The 13,658-nt window shown below is 27.5% G+C and overlaps 1 long non-coding RNA gene across 1 annotated transcript; it reads left to right on the top strand.

The window, feature by feature from the left end:
• LOC149495450 (uncharacterized) lies at positions 1-2,417 on the top strand. Its single transcript, XR_016321203.1, has 3 exons — positions 1-468; positions 1,135-1,200; positions 2,108-2,417. It is a non-coding gene; the product is annotated as an uncharacterized LOC149495450 (long non-coding RNA).
• The last annotated feature ends 11,241 nt before the right edge of the window (positions 2,418-13,658 follow it).

Genomic DNA, 13,658 nt, shown 5'->3' with positions numbered 1-13,658 from the left:
TCCTCACCCTCACCAGCGCCTCAACTCCACTCCACCGACACAGCCACCGCGCCTCCTCCTCCCTTCTTCTTCTTCTTCTTTCTTTCTTTCTTTCTTTCTTTCTTTTCTTTTCTTTCTTCTTCCCTGCGTCTGTCTGCGTGTGACTGGCGAGAGACAGCAGATCTGTCGCGCGCCACCCAGCCCTCGCGGGCCACCTCGCCGCCACTCCACGCCGCCAGTCGCACCGCCTCACTGCTCCTTCGCGCGCCACTGCCAGTAGCTCCGCCCTCTGCCAGATTGCGCAGCGCACGGCAGCAGCACAGTCTCCGCCTTGTTGCGCCACCACCGTGCCCTGCTGCTCCGCCACAACAGATCGCGCCTCTACCGCCGCTCCAGCGTGCCTCCGACCACCAGCAGCCACTGCTCTCCGATCCGGCACGCGTGGAAATTTCCGATCTAGCAGAAATTCGACAAAAAAATTATATTGGGGTATAAATTAATTTAAATACATTTTAGTTAATTAATTTAATTTTATTAATGATAGTTAATTAAATTTAGTCATTTTAGTTAGTTTAATTTTAATAGTTTTAGTTGATTAATCTGATTTTAGTAATATCAGTTAATTAAATTAATTTTATTATTTGTAGTTAATTAATTTAGTTAATTTAATTTAGTAATTGTGAGTAGTTAATAGATTTATAATGTTAGTGTTGATTTAATTATAGTAGTTTAGATATAATGTTATTGTAATGTACAATTTTAATTGTGCGGTGATGTTGAGATTGATGGAGGATGGAAAAATTGGATTGATTGATTGCCTGATGGATGGGCTGTGTGGTTTGGAAATATTAGATATATTGTTGATATTGTAACAGGTGGATAGTCCAATTTTTAGGGGAGATGCTACCGAAATTTCGGTAGAAAATAAAATAAATCTTGGTAGAAAATAAAATAGGAAATAAAATATATTTCAGACGAAAACAAATAAAATAGAGTTAGATAGAAAAATAGAAATTTTAGTACAGAAAAGAAATTAAATATCGAGATTTATTTATGTAGAAAAAAAATGTAGAATATAAAATAAAATTCTTAGAGTAGTAAAGAAATATTGTCTGATAGAATTATTTTCTTTTGTGTCGTTCTTACTTTGCTTAGATCGCCCGGGTTCATCTAGTGCTCCTTCAGGACAACATCAGAGCTAGAACTTCGCTCTCCATCACTGTGAGTAATAATAAATAATGCATATCAACATGCATTTGCATAGCATTTTGTTTACAAACCTTATATATATATATATATATATATATATATATATATATATATATATATATATATATATATATATATATATATTTATATTAAAGCTCATATTTATTTTATGTTGCATAATTGTATATTTGGATGGATTTGGTGTAATACGTTGAAAAAAATTGTTTGATTACTTGTGCTGTGCATATACTGTGCCTTGTTTGTGTGGAATTGGGATGAAGTGGGTCACTATGGGTTTGTGAGACTGTTTCTGTTATATGGATCCTGATTCTGATTTCTGTTATATTCTGATTCTGTTATATGGATCCTGATTCTGTTTCTGTTAGCCGGGTAAATGGGAGATCGGCGCTCCCGTGTGCACCTGTTAATTTTGTTTATTCTGAAACCACAGGATGGCCGCTTGTTGTTGCGCACCTGAAAATCTAGATTTGATTGCAGCCCGCAGGGCGGCCTCCTGTTGTGAGCGCTTGATGATCTAGATTGGATGGAGACCACCGGGTTGCCTCCTGTTGGTATGGAAAAGAAAAGAGAGAATGGAAAAACAATGAGAGGGCTGGTCAAGTGAGGATTAGACCGGTCGGCCAGTATGGGGGATCGGCTCCCTGGTGCACATGTGAGAGGATGAGCCATGTGGGAGGACGGCTCATCGGGGGTTCGGTGACTCCACTGACTAATTTCCACGTGATGTGATTATTTGAAGGTGATATTGTTTGTGGGTGCTGATGTAATGTCATATGATTGACTGTTGTGTGTTCATTCAGTATACTAGGGTGCATTTTGCTTGACTGTATGTGGTGTGTATTATTTATTATTATTCACTGAGTTGCAAAACTCACCCCCTTCTCTCCAAACCTCCCAGGTACTAGGAAGCAGCTGATTTGATTGAAGCTCTGCAATCTTCTCCGCAGAGTTATAAATGTAAATTTTATATTTCTGTTATTTAATTTTGGATGTATAAGTTACTCTATTATCAGATTATTATTGAACTCCGCAGTTATAGGGTTGTGTATTACTATTGGACTTATTGTTAACACTACACTATAAATTAAATATTATGTAATTAGCTGCAGGTGAACCAGTAAGCCTATAGTGTGATTATAATTTATTGTGAATAGGCCCTGGTTAGATATTATGTGTTAATTGAGATTGAGGCTTACTGTTTTGATGAATTAATTGGGCAAGATAGGTAGACAGATTGTATAATTTAGGCTTACTACGGGCCTCGGGGGCCTTAAGCTTACCTGGGCCCTAGTGCCGGTCCGGTCCACGGAAACGGGTCGTGACAGTTATACTTATAAAGATGAGTTATAACCTAATTTTTCTTATGTTTTTAATTTTTTATAAATTTATATATTTTTTTTTTTGAAAGGATAAATTTATTTTTTTATTATAATTTATAATTAACTAAATAACATTACTAAATTTATTACTTTCAATTTATTTAAGAAATAAATGAATTAAAATTTTCTAACCAATCATTTTTTTTAAATTGAATCTAATTCACCATAACGTGATCCTATTGTGTGTATATTCATATATTATATTATTATATATATTATTGTATAGTATTTCAAAAATTAATCACTGAGTTTCTACTCGTGATTAACGGAAAAGAAAATTAGTATAATTAATAATGCTATATAAAAATTATTTGTGCAATTAAGATTTGATAAAATTTATAATCTAATGTAGAAAATTATAAAAATAAATGCAATTAATAAAACAGTCAAATTATGTAGAGCTGTTTATTTTTTGAGTCTGTGGGTATGATTGATTCTAATTATGCAGAATTTCTCGCCATCTTTAAAGCAGTAGAAGTATTAGTATTCTCTCTCTCAGACTTTAAATATTGCCCTCTAATTATTGAATTGGGTTCGAAAAATGCTATATGTTGGCTATCTTAAAGGAATAAACATCTTTGTAAGTGGTGGAAACATTTCAACAAATTTGATGCGATGCTAGAATTTACGAGTGATATCTCGTTTTATCATGTGATACGAGAGAGAAACCATTTTGCTGATAGCTTGACTAAGAGAGGTGTAAATGCAACAATGCCATTTATTGTTTGGATTTGATTTTTACTATTGAAACTATATGATATTTTTTCTTCAATTATTCTTCTTTTCTCTTTTTATCTCGAAAAGAGACTTCAAGCTGATGTATATTTTATCGGGTTTTTTCACTTAACATTTTCGAGCTAGAATGAATGTATTGAGAAAGCTTGATAGCCCGGATTTAGATGTTTCGCTATGTTAAATTTTTCCTGGATTTTAATAATAAAAGAAATTTCTGCTGATAAAAAAAAAAAAAAAAAAAAAAAAAAAAAAAAAAAAAACAGTCAAATGCTTAGGGAACCCAAGGTTTTGAGGCTCTGTGAAGATATTTGGATTGGGCCGCTGGAGAGGGAATTGTGCCTCGTCGATCAGTTATTGACATTATAGAATGAGCTGTTTTATTTTTTTGGAACAACGGGCTTAATTTAATTTTAGCAGAATATATAAATTCGTCCCTGAATTTTTTATTTTAATCGTACGACGGCTTTAATTTTTACTTTGACCTATCAAACATTTCAATTTACAAAATTACTTATATCAAACACTTCAATTTTCAAAATTATTTTATTTAACACTTCAACTTGCAAAATTAGACCAATTAAACGTTCATTAGAAGTTGAAATTTATGAAAATTATTATTTCAAAAGTGTTGTTAACTATATATTAAGTCGATATTTTATAGATAAAAGTTAAAAGTCCTATAAATTATTAATATTAGTAAAATTTACAAGTTCAAGTACACGATAGATCATCTGTAAAGTTTAAGATGTCATAAAATTAAAGCTGTAAAGTTCATAAATGAATTTATATATTTAACTTTTAATTTTTAATAGGAATAAGGCTCAATTTGTCTCTTAAATTTGGCACAATATACGGTTTACCCAAAAATTAACTTTTCATAAAAATTACACCTAAACTTGTACTAAAAGTATAAACTGCCCAATTTTTGTCTCAAAAAATAAATTAGTTGATATAAATAAAATATGATTAAAAAATAATTACATATTGACCTAAATCAAATATAATTTAAAAATAATAAATATTTTTCTAATCAAATATTTCAATATAATCAAATCTTTTTCTAAATTCTATCATTTTTTTACACCAATTATTTGTTAAATTATTTTTAAATCAAATACTAGAAGTTTTTATAATTATTATTATATGTTAAAATAATTTTTATTTTATGATTTTAAATCTTTAAGTAATTTTTTATTAGTTAAAACTATAAAAAAAGTTTTTCTTAAAAAATTGCGCACTTTGTCCTTTTTGGTACAAGTTCAAAGACAAATTATATAAATAGTTAATTTTTTTCCAAATTATATTGTACCTAAGTTCGAGAGGCAGATTAAACCTTAATCCTTTTTAATACTAATATTTTTTAATACCGTCTGAATACTTAATTTAACTAATATTTAAGAACGTGCATTACATGTTGTGATTTGTTATAGTTAGTCATTATTTAATTTATAATTCATTATCAAAATAATAATAAGAATACATCATAAACCTTATGAATCAGTAATTTAGTGATGGAAGTTTAACTCAAACTAAATAATAAAGAATAAAGAATAAAGAATATACTATATCTACTACGAAGTTTATAATTTATATTTTAATTAGCTAATTAGGCAGTTTATAGTAAACTTTTGAAATTAATTTTATTAAGATTAATAATTTTTAAAGAAATTCTCATTAATAATTTTACTAAGAATAATTGTATCGGCCCAAAAACTATGAAAATGAAGTGAAAAATTTAAGTTTTGGGGATCTCTAATCCTGTTACCACTGCATCAGCTTTTCTAATTATTTTTGGATTCAAAAATAATAAGATAACACCTTTATATTGCAATTGCACACTACAAAATAATTAAAATCATTGATTCATTTCAGAAAATTCAACTTTATGGTTCTAATTTAATTAGTATATGGCATTTTTTTTTTTTTTTTAAGTATTGGGAGGAGGATTTAAACCTGGATCTATTGTCAGATCCTACATGCACTTACCATCAGACTATGCATTGGTGTGAATTAGTATATAAAAATTTAACTGCTTACGTTATCACCTTATTTGGAAACAAATACAGACTCGCCAATAAATTTCTGAGCATTATGACACGATATGTAATCCACAAAATTATATTATTATTTATTAAAAAAATATAAATTCAGTAAAATTATATCAATAATTAAATCAAATAAAACTATAATATTGCTAAAAGGGCATATAAATTATTAATGCATTACAAACAACACAAAATATAAGCTTTTCAATGTGATCTTAAAGAAAATAAATGGTACGAATAACTTTTTGTGTTGCATTGAAGTTCTTTATACAGTGTGGAACAATTAAGGTATTTAAATTTAATTGAGAAGTTTTATATTAATTTAAATTTGTAATATAAATTAATATCTTTTGAATAATATAAAAAAATATTTAGAAATTGGCCTTCCATCGATTGCATGATGGATCCAAATTTCTAATTCTTTTTGCCCGACTATTGTATTGTTAGAAAAAGTTAAAATATACAATTTCACTGAAGTTAAGACTTTTTTTTATAGCAATTTACATTATATATATATATATATATATAATTTTTAGTCAATTAAAATCACAGAATCATCTAGAAAATTCACAATATAGAAAGTTACATTCTTTAAAAAAGTAGTATTTGTTTGGTGTAAAACACCGGTACTCGGACCCATTATTAGGGAACCGCTTAATTCGGTTCGAAGTTTAGTTATAATTAAGACTCTACGCCCTTCCTTGCAAGTATGTTTAATAGAGATTAAACCTGAGAGTTTTTTCCACATGCCCGGTCTGCATTGCCAATTGAGTCATAACCCGTAGGTTTATTATAATCTAATTTATTAACAAATAATATTGATTGTTGAATCATTTCGAACAATCTAACATGAAAAGCAAGAAGAGAGAGGGGACTGGGAAGACCAAGTCCCCCAAACTCTAGATTCTTTTTTTTTTTTTTTTTTAATTTCTTCACTTTGGCGAATTAATTTTTGAAAAATTTTTTGTGAATAGAACAAGACTCTAACAAATACCCAAAAGGAATACCTATTGAAACAATCTAAAAAATGTGGCTAAGTAAACCCTAATGGAAGTTATTAATTAAGCTAATCAAAGAAGGAATCACTTAAAGTTATTCTTAATTGAAGATGTAAAAGATTGTTAGTTAAGAGCATATTGGTTAGGATTCTCTTGATACTAGCTTGAAAATAACATTTTATAGCTTTAAAGAAAGTTACATAGAGAGGTCCCTTCATTAAGAAATTTCATATTCTTTTGTTTGACATTAAGAAATTTCATATTCTTAATCACACATAGGGTAGTTGCTAGCATTAAAAGGACACTCCACAATGTAAGGATATTACACTCTCTTATTGAACTACTCTTTTCATGTGATTGTCACAACTTGATCACTATAAATTGATAAATATACTAATGGCTTGCCTACCATTTTCATGCATCCCAACTTCTCTTTTCCATCCTTAGATGGTCTATTAGCTTAATTCATTGGATTTTTGTATTATATGTACTTTTTCCCATTTGAGATAATAATTAATATATGTCAATCAGTTTTAGTTAGGTTAGTCTTCTTGTTTTATATAAAATAAAAATATAAGAAAGGAAATATTTTCAGTTCAAGTCCTTTCGGTTATAATTTTTTTTATTAATTTGATGAATTTAAGAAAAGACTATCCATATTTATGTAATCTACAATGTTATTCTTTTTATTATTATCTATTTAGCCTTTTAATATAACTTTGCACTTTGGTTATCTCAATGATTTCTCAAGTCTTGTAAAAGATATGAGAAGTGAAAATTTTTGAATCTTATCCTAATGGTTTTTTTGAATCTTATCCTAATGGTTTTCACTGACTATTTCAATGGGCTTATATTATTGGAGAATCAACCTAAACCGTGTTGAAAATAATTTTTAAAATAGCATTTTTGTTGTATTTCATTTGAAATGGAAATATCTACAGTCATGCTCATGTCACCATATCCATGTCGATATACATGGAAGCTAACAACCACAAAAAAAATCTCATCAACCATTATGTCCATATAACTTGGAGGAAGGAGAATTCAAATTTGGGTCTAAGTCTATATATAGCATATATACTTATAATTAGAATATTATTGTTAAATTATAGTGTAGAACCTTTAAATTTAGTGCTATGAGTTTTTTTTTAAAATCTTATTTCGTATAAATGAATTTTATAAAATTCGTGTTTTTACATTTAATATAAATAAAAAAATGTCCATTTTACTCAAATCTATTGTTGACATTTTGTAACTCCTATGAAGGGGTTTTGTTTGTGTGTTTGGCTCCTTATATGGACATGTTTCTCCTTATTTTGAAGATTTCTGAGTATTGATTGAGCTATTTTGCTTATTGGGTAGAAGTGTCATGCGAGGCACAAAATCCATTCTCCAATAAGATATTTGAATTGTTGAAATATTAGAAAGTCGAACAGTGACAATCCACTGAATGAATTGTCATAAAGTGAATCAATAACGTGTTTCTCAACTTTGTTAATTCTATCAAGCTCTTTAAATTTTCTATTGAATTATTATTTGTTTTTATAAGTAAATGATTTCTATCAATATATTAATTTTCCTAAAAAAAATTGAAAAAAAAAATAATTCAATACACATTATAAAATAAAAATCCACATAACTAAATATTTCTAATTGAGAATTAGAAAAAAAGTGGAGATGATGGAAATAATTAATTTATAGATCCCTTTTGTTTGAAACTTTACAACCTAATAATGTTTGGTTATTAGGCTATCTTAGACTTGACAACCTCATCCTTTTGTGAAGTAGGCTCATCTATTCTTCAACAAGGAAAAGAAAAAGGCATAAAGTGAAGTTTTATTATAGAAGAAGAAGAAGATCAAGAAGAAGAAGAAGGTGGACACTCCTCTCCTCCTCTGTTCTCCAATCTAAATTACTAGTGCACGTGCTTTGCTTTGCAGCGTAAAGAGGAAGGCTATAGCTATTTGTTGAAGTTGATGGGTCAAGAAGAGCATCACATTCATATTTTGGACCCACACATCACCATGCTTTTTTATTTTTATTTATTTATACCCCTCTTTGATTTATAAAATCATTCTGCTACACCAATTAGGCAATTAAGAACGCACTTTAATATTCATCATCATAGTCACTATCACTTGTCACTATTTACCACCGATCAATATCATCGGTCGAGCTCATTTCTTTATATGGAATGTGAAATTTATAAATTTTATATTCAGTTGTTTGATTAAAAACTAAATTTATAAAATTAAATAATATTTTAAACTAAAATTAAATAGTTTAAATTCTATCATAACAAAAATAAATGGAGTTGAAAATTTTCACCGCAGTTTCTTCTAAAATGGTAAAATTAAGACTATAATGAAATTTATCAATTTCATAGATAATGATCTTTTTTTTTTTTTTCTCCATTAAATAAAGAAATTTGACAAATATATAAAATGCAAAATTTATCACTTAAATTCTACCAATCTAAATTATATCCCATAGTTTTGATGTGAGTGTCTTTAAATTTAATCTGCCTAGTTTGATAATGTGAAAAAAAGAATGATACTAATGCAAGTAGTTCTTTTCAATTTGCTTGCCACTTTAGTGGCACATGTTAATGTTGCTAACAAAAACACACACAAAAGCAAGAGATCAGATCTCCATATAGAATAATTATTGATTTTTTTAATAATAATTTTTAAAAAAAAATTCAAAGCCAGAATTCTATATGTTCACATTATAACCTGCAATATACCAGTGGAACAAATTAAAGTCACATATAGAATTAATTAATTAAAAATAAATGACAAATCTAAAATTTTTTATATTTAAAAAAAAAAAAATCCATGGGATGTCTTTGTCTATAAGGAACAACAATTTTGTCTACTGCATATATATAAAATATAAAAAATTAATAATTAATGGCCCACTGAACCAATTATAATATATAGTTCTAAGTTGTAAATAATAATGTGTCCCACTTGAGATGATATTTCATAGTAATATTGAAAAGGTGAACAGACTAGTTGAGTGGATATTACAAAATTAGGTTTTAGATATTTTTGGAAGAATGATGAGACTCATAAGGACAAAAGAAATTTCTAAATGAAAAAACATAAATACTATTAGAATCCAAAATAATATATCAGAGGTAGCTCACACACATCATATGCCAACAAAATTCATGCCATAACACAATCCTATCATAAAGATTTGGTGATGTGAGATGTATTCATGCAATAACACAATCCATTTATATAATATATTTCTTATTTTTTCAAAGAAATATATTATCAAACACTAATATATTTTTTGGTGTTGTCACCTTTTACATGCAAATTATTAATTTTATATTTTTTAACTATCCAACAAATTTTTAATTTATTTAATTTTATAAATTAAAATATTCAATAAAAATAATTTTTTTACAAATTGAAATATTTAATAAATATGATTTTATAAGTTGAAATATTCGATGAATCAAAGTAAAAATCGAGAGTGTTATAAAATTTTTTGCATAGAGTACCGGAGTGAATTTACGAATTTGATCGTTGAGCGATGTATCTTATAATACTATATTATATTAGAAATATATTTGATGATATTATATTATATTATGATTCACTAAATGGAACAAAAGAGAATTGAGTTTTTAAAACTAAATTTATAAGTTATAATACAGCGCTTTACAAAATTTCAATGTAAAAAAGAAAGTGACATATTTTTCTAAATGTATCAAGCTTTATAATTTAATATAATATATTAAATTTGCCTCACGAATTATTATTTTTTAATCATATGCTTCCCATAGTCATGTTATCAGCTGGCATCTCCTTCTTCTTTTCTAGGTAGACAATGACATATGATTTCTTATTTTCTTTGATAATTATGAAATGATTTTGGAAAACAGTAATAATAATTGTAACTGTTAACTGTCATATTTTAAAATATTATTTTAATTAATATTAAGGCTCCGTTTGTTTCCGTAAAATAACTTGCTGAAAAATATTTTCATAGAAAACATTTTCCTTGAAAAATATTTTCTTAATAATTTATTTTTTGTTGTTTGGTTATAATATTGAAAATTAGTTTAAAATATTAAAGTCTTTATCTCATAAAACCATTAAAAATATTAATAATAATATAAATTTTATAATTTAAAAATTTTATTGTTAAATATGAAAAGAATGCAAAAAAATATAAATTATACAATCCGCCAGTGGTCGGTGGTGGTGGTCAGTGGTAAATCGTGATTGGTGATAGTAATTATGATGATTAATAAATTAAAAAATATGAATTTATTAGGTTTGTCAATGTGCGGAAAATGTTTTACTCTCTCAAAAATGAGAAGTTGTTTTCCTTCAAAAATGATTTAATTTTCCTTTGACCAGAAAAATATTTTCTGTTGACTTATTTTTCTGAGCGACCCAAACAACAAAAAATTATAAAAAATATTTTCTTACAAATTATTTTACAGAAACAAATGAAATCTTAATTTATCAAATAACTCGGTTTGAATGATCCCTTTGTGGTAGGGATCATTTTGAATATTTTCCTCATCCACTATCTATATATATGAATTATTGGGAGTAGAAAAGTGCCTTTTTGAGATGTAGGTATTAAGTCAAATGGGTGTGGGGCAAGGGCAAATTAAAAAGAAGCATCAAGTTGGAAAATAAAAGCAAAAACAACTGGGAATCGGTAGCCAGATTTCATGAATGTATGAGATTGATTTGATCTACGAATAATATATAGAATAATTTTTTAAAAAATTTTTATTTTTATTAATTTGATCCATCAGTAGAAATCAACCCGATCTAAGCAATTATAAGTGATATAAGTAAAAAATTCTAATCAATGTAAGTTCCACAATGAAAGTTCAAAGACTTAATTTTTTACACTCAATACATAAAATTGTAAATTTTTATGGATCACAGGTAAGTCTTTTTGTAATAAATAAATGAGTTTTTCATTAAATATTTTTTAAAATGAAAATTATACATATAGGATCTTGTTTTCTTCTTAGGTTAGGATTTGAGCTGTTTGTCTTGAATTGAACTGTAGAATTAAATTCAAGAACAAGAAGCTAAGCTTGAAACAAATTAAACAAGGAAATGTTTTTCATATACAACACAAAAATGATACAACATGTGTACATAGAGTTGAATGCCAACTATGGTATTGTATGGCCAAATGAAGCATGGTCTAAGCTAATATATATATATATATATATAGAAGCATATGATACCATCTTTCTCCAACAACTTGACAGGCAGAAAATTTATTAGCTCATTTCATATAGTAATGTCTACAATCTCATCATCTTTTGCTGCCTTGGCTCTTAGCAGAAATTTTCTATATATATATATATATATATATATATATATATATATCATATTTGGACTTCTCTCCTTTATTTGTGCAGGTACCTTACTACCTTATACAAATTGGGCAGAAACTTTTCTTTATTGATTTTTGAATTATCCAATCCACCTTTTGTTAAGAAGATTAATTATGATTAGCTCTAATCTTGGGTTTGGCTGTGGACCTAACTTGTGAAGAAAGTTAGAGATTAAACTGACTGAATCTTCCACTCAAGATGGCTAATGGAGAAATATATATATGCTATAAATCCAATGTGATTAGTGTGTATAGTGAATTATTTGTAAATAGGGGTAACAATTAGTAGTCGAGTCGAGTGACGAGCTTGAGTTCAACTAACTAAAAGGCATATTCAAATTAGAGCTCAACTCATTTGTATTCTAAACGAGCTTATTGTTTACGATTTATAGTTTAAAAAAAATATGAAATTTTTAAGAGCTTGAACTCGAGCTTAAACTTATTTATAAATTCATTTACTATTATTAAAAAGCTAATTTCATTTCAAAATTTAAGTTTGACTCATTAAAATTTATTGCAAACATTTACATGAGTTTTTTCTGAATTAAATCTCGAATTGCTCGTAAGGATTTAGCTCGTTACAATCCTATTTATAAGTATGAATAAATTGATTCTATTTTGCATTCAAAATACAAAAAGACAAAAAAAATGTCATAAATATATAAAAACACAAAGAAGAAAATGCAAAGATGGCAATGAATCGAAGAATTAAGTTAGAATATATATATGCGCTCTTCTGTGAAGCTAAAAGGATGAAAAAAGAAAGACAGAGAAGCCAAAATATGTTGGTTTTGGTTCTTGCAAGTTGTGGTGAGAAGATTTTCTTAGCTGTGTGCACTATAATAAAGTTCAAAACGCGTTTTCTTTTTGGAGACTTTTTAGCGTATTCACATGCCTAATTGTCTTCTTCTATATAAATCGAGTCTTAAGTTTTCTTCTTCTCGTTAAGGAAACAAATCATATCAAAGTTAGTATTTTGATTTGTTCAAAAAAAAAATATTTATTTAAAATTATCAAGAAATTTATAATAAAAAGTAGAAATGATTATTGAATTTTCAGTTTAAAAAGTAAAATATTGGTTGAAAATTTATTTCAAAAGTTAAAAGTATCATCCATATGTCTAGAATCCAACCATAGCGAAATAATATAGAAATCAGAATAAAGTTTCAGTAAATAATAAATAAAGAAAGGGACTTCATTGTATTTATTTATTTATTTTTATTTTTTACAAATTTTAAAATCAAGAACTAAGAACAAATTAAACCGATTTAATTTTAAACCATAATCTATAGTTGGATGGTGGAGAATGCTAAACGAAAAAGATAGAAGTGGAGGCAGGAGCGGCTGGGGTTAGACCCAGCTCCCTAGCTTCAAAAAAATAAATTTAATTTTTACCCTTAAAAAGAAATTATTAAGCTCTTATTGATTGTTGAAAAATTTTTATTAGACCTCTTAAAATTGAATTCTAGCGCTGCTAATGGAAAAGCAGACGGACGTGAAATCATATGGAGTGATGTTTTTTAAAAAGATTTTTTAATATTGATACATACTTAATTATGAATATCGCCGAAAAGAAATAAAAAAAAAAACATTTATATCAACCATTTCAAGTAATTTGAGACTTATGTTGTGTTCGACAATAGCTTTTAAGTAATTGTCAAAACGTTAAACGTTATTTTTTATAGTATTCGATAATATTTGGCTTTTAAATATTAAAATAACGTTTTATAAAATTTTATATTTAATTTTTAGCTTTCTATGAAATTCTCTTAAAATAGCTAATAACTACACGCAATTAAAATATTTAACAGCTAATTTTCTAAACAAACCCTTAATATATATATATATTACCTTTGATTGAAAATGACAGAGTCTAAAGCATTACACAATATGATAGCATT

The sequence above is a fragment of the Jatropha curcas genome, chromosome 6, assembly GCF_041381405.1.
Source record: "Jatropha curcas cultivar XTBG-Jc1 chromosome 6, XTBG_Jcur_1.0, whole genome shotgun sequence".
Lineage (NCBI taxonomy): Eukaryota > Viridiplantae > Streptophyta > Magnoliopsida > Malpighiales > Euphorbiaceae > Jatropha > Jatropha curcas.
Note: the sequence above shows the minus strand (reverse complement) of the source record. Positions and strands in the feature narration are given on the sequence as shown.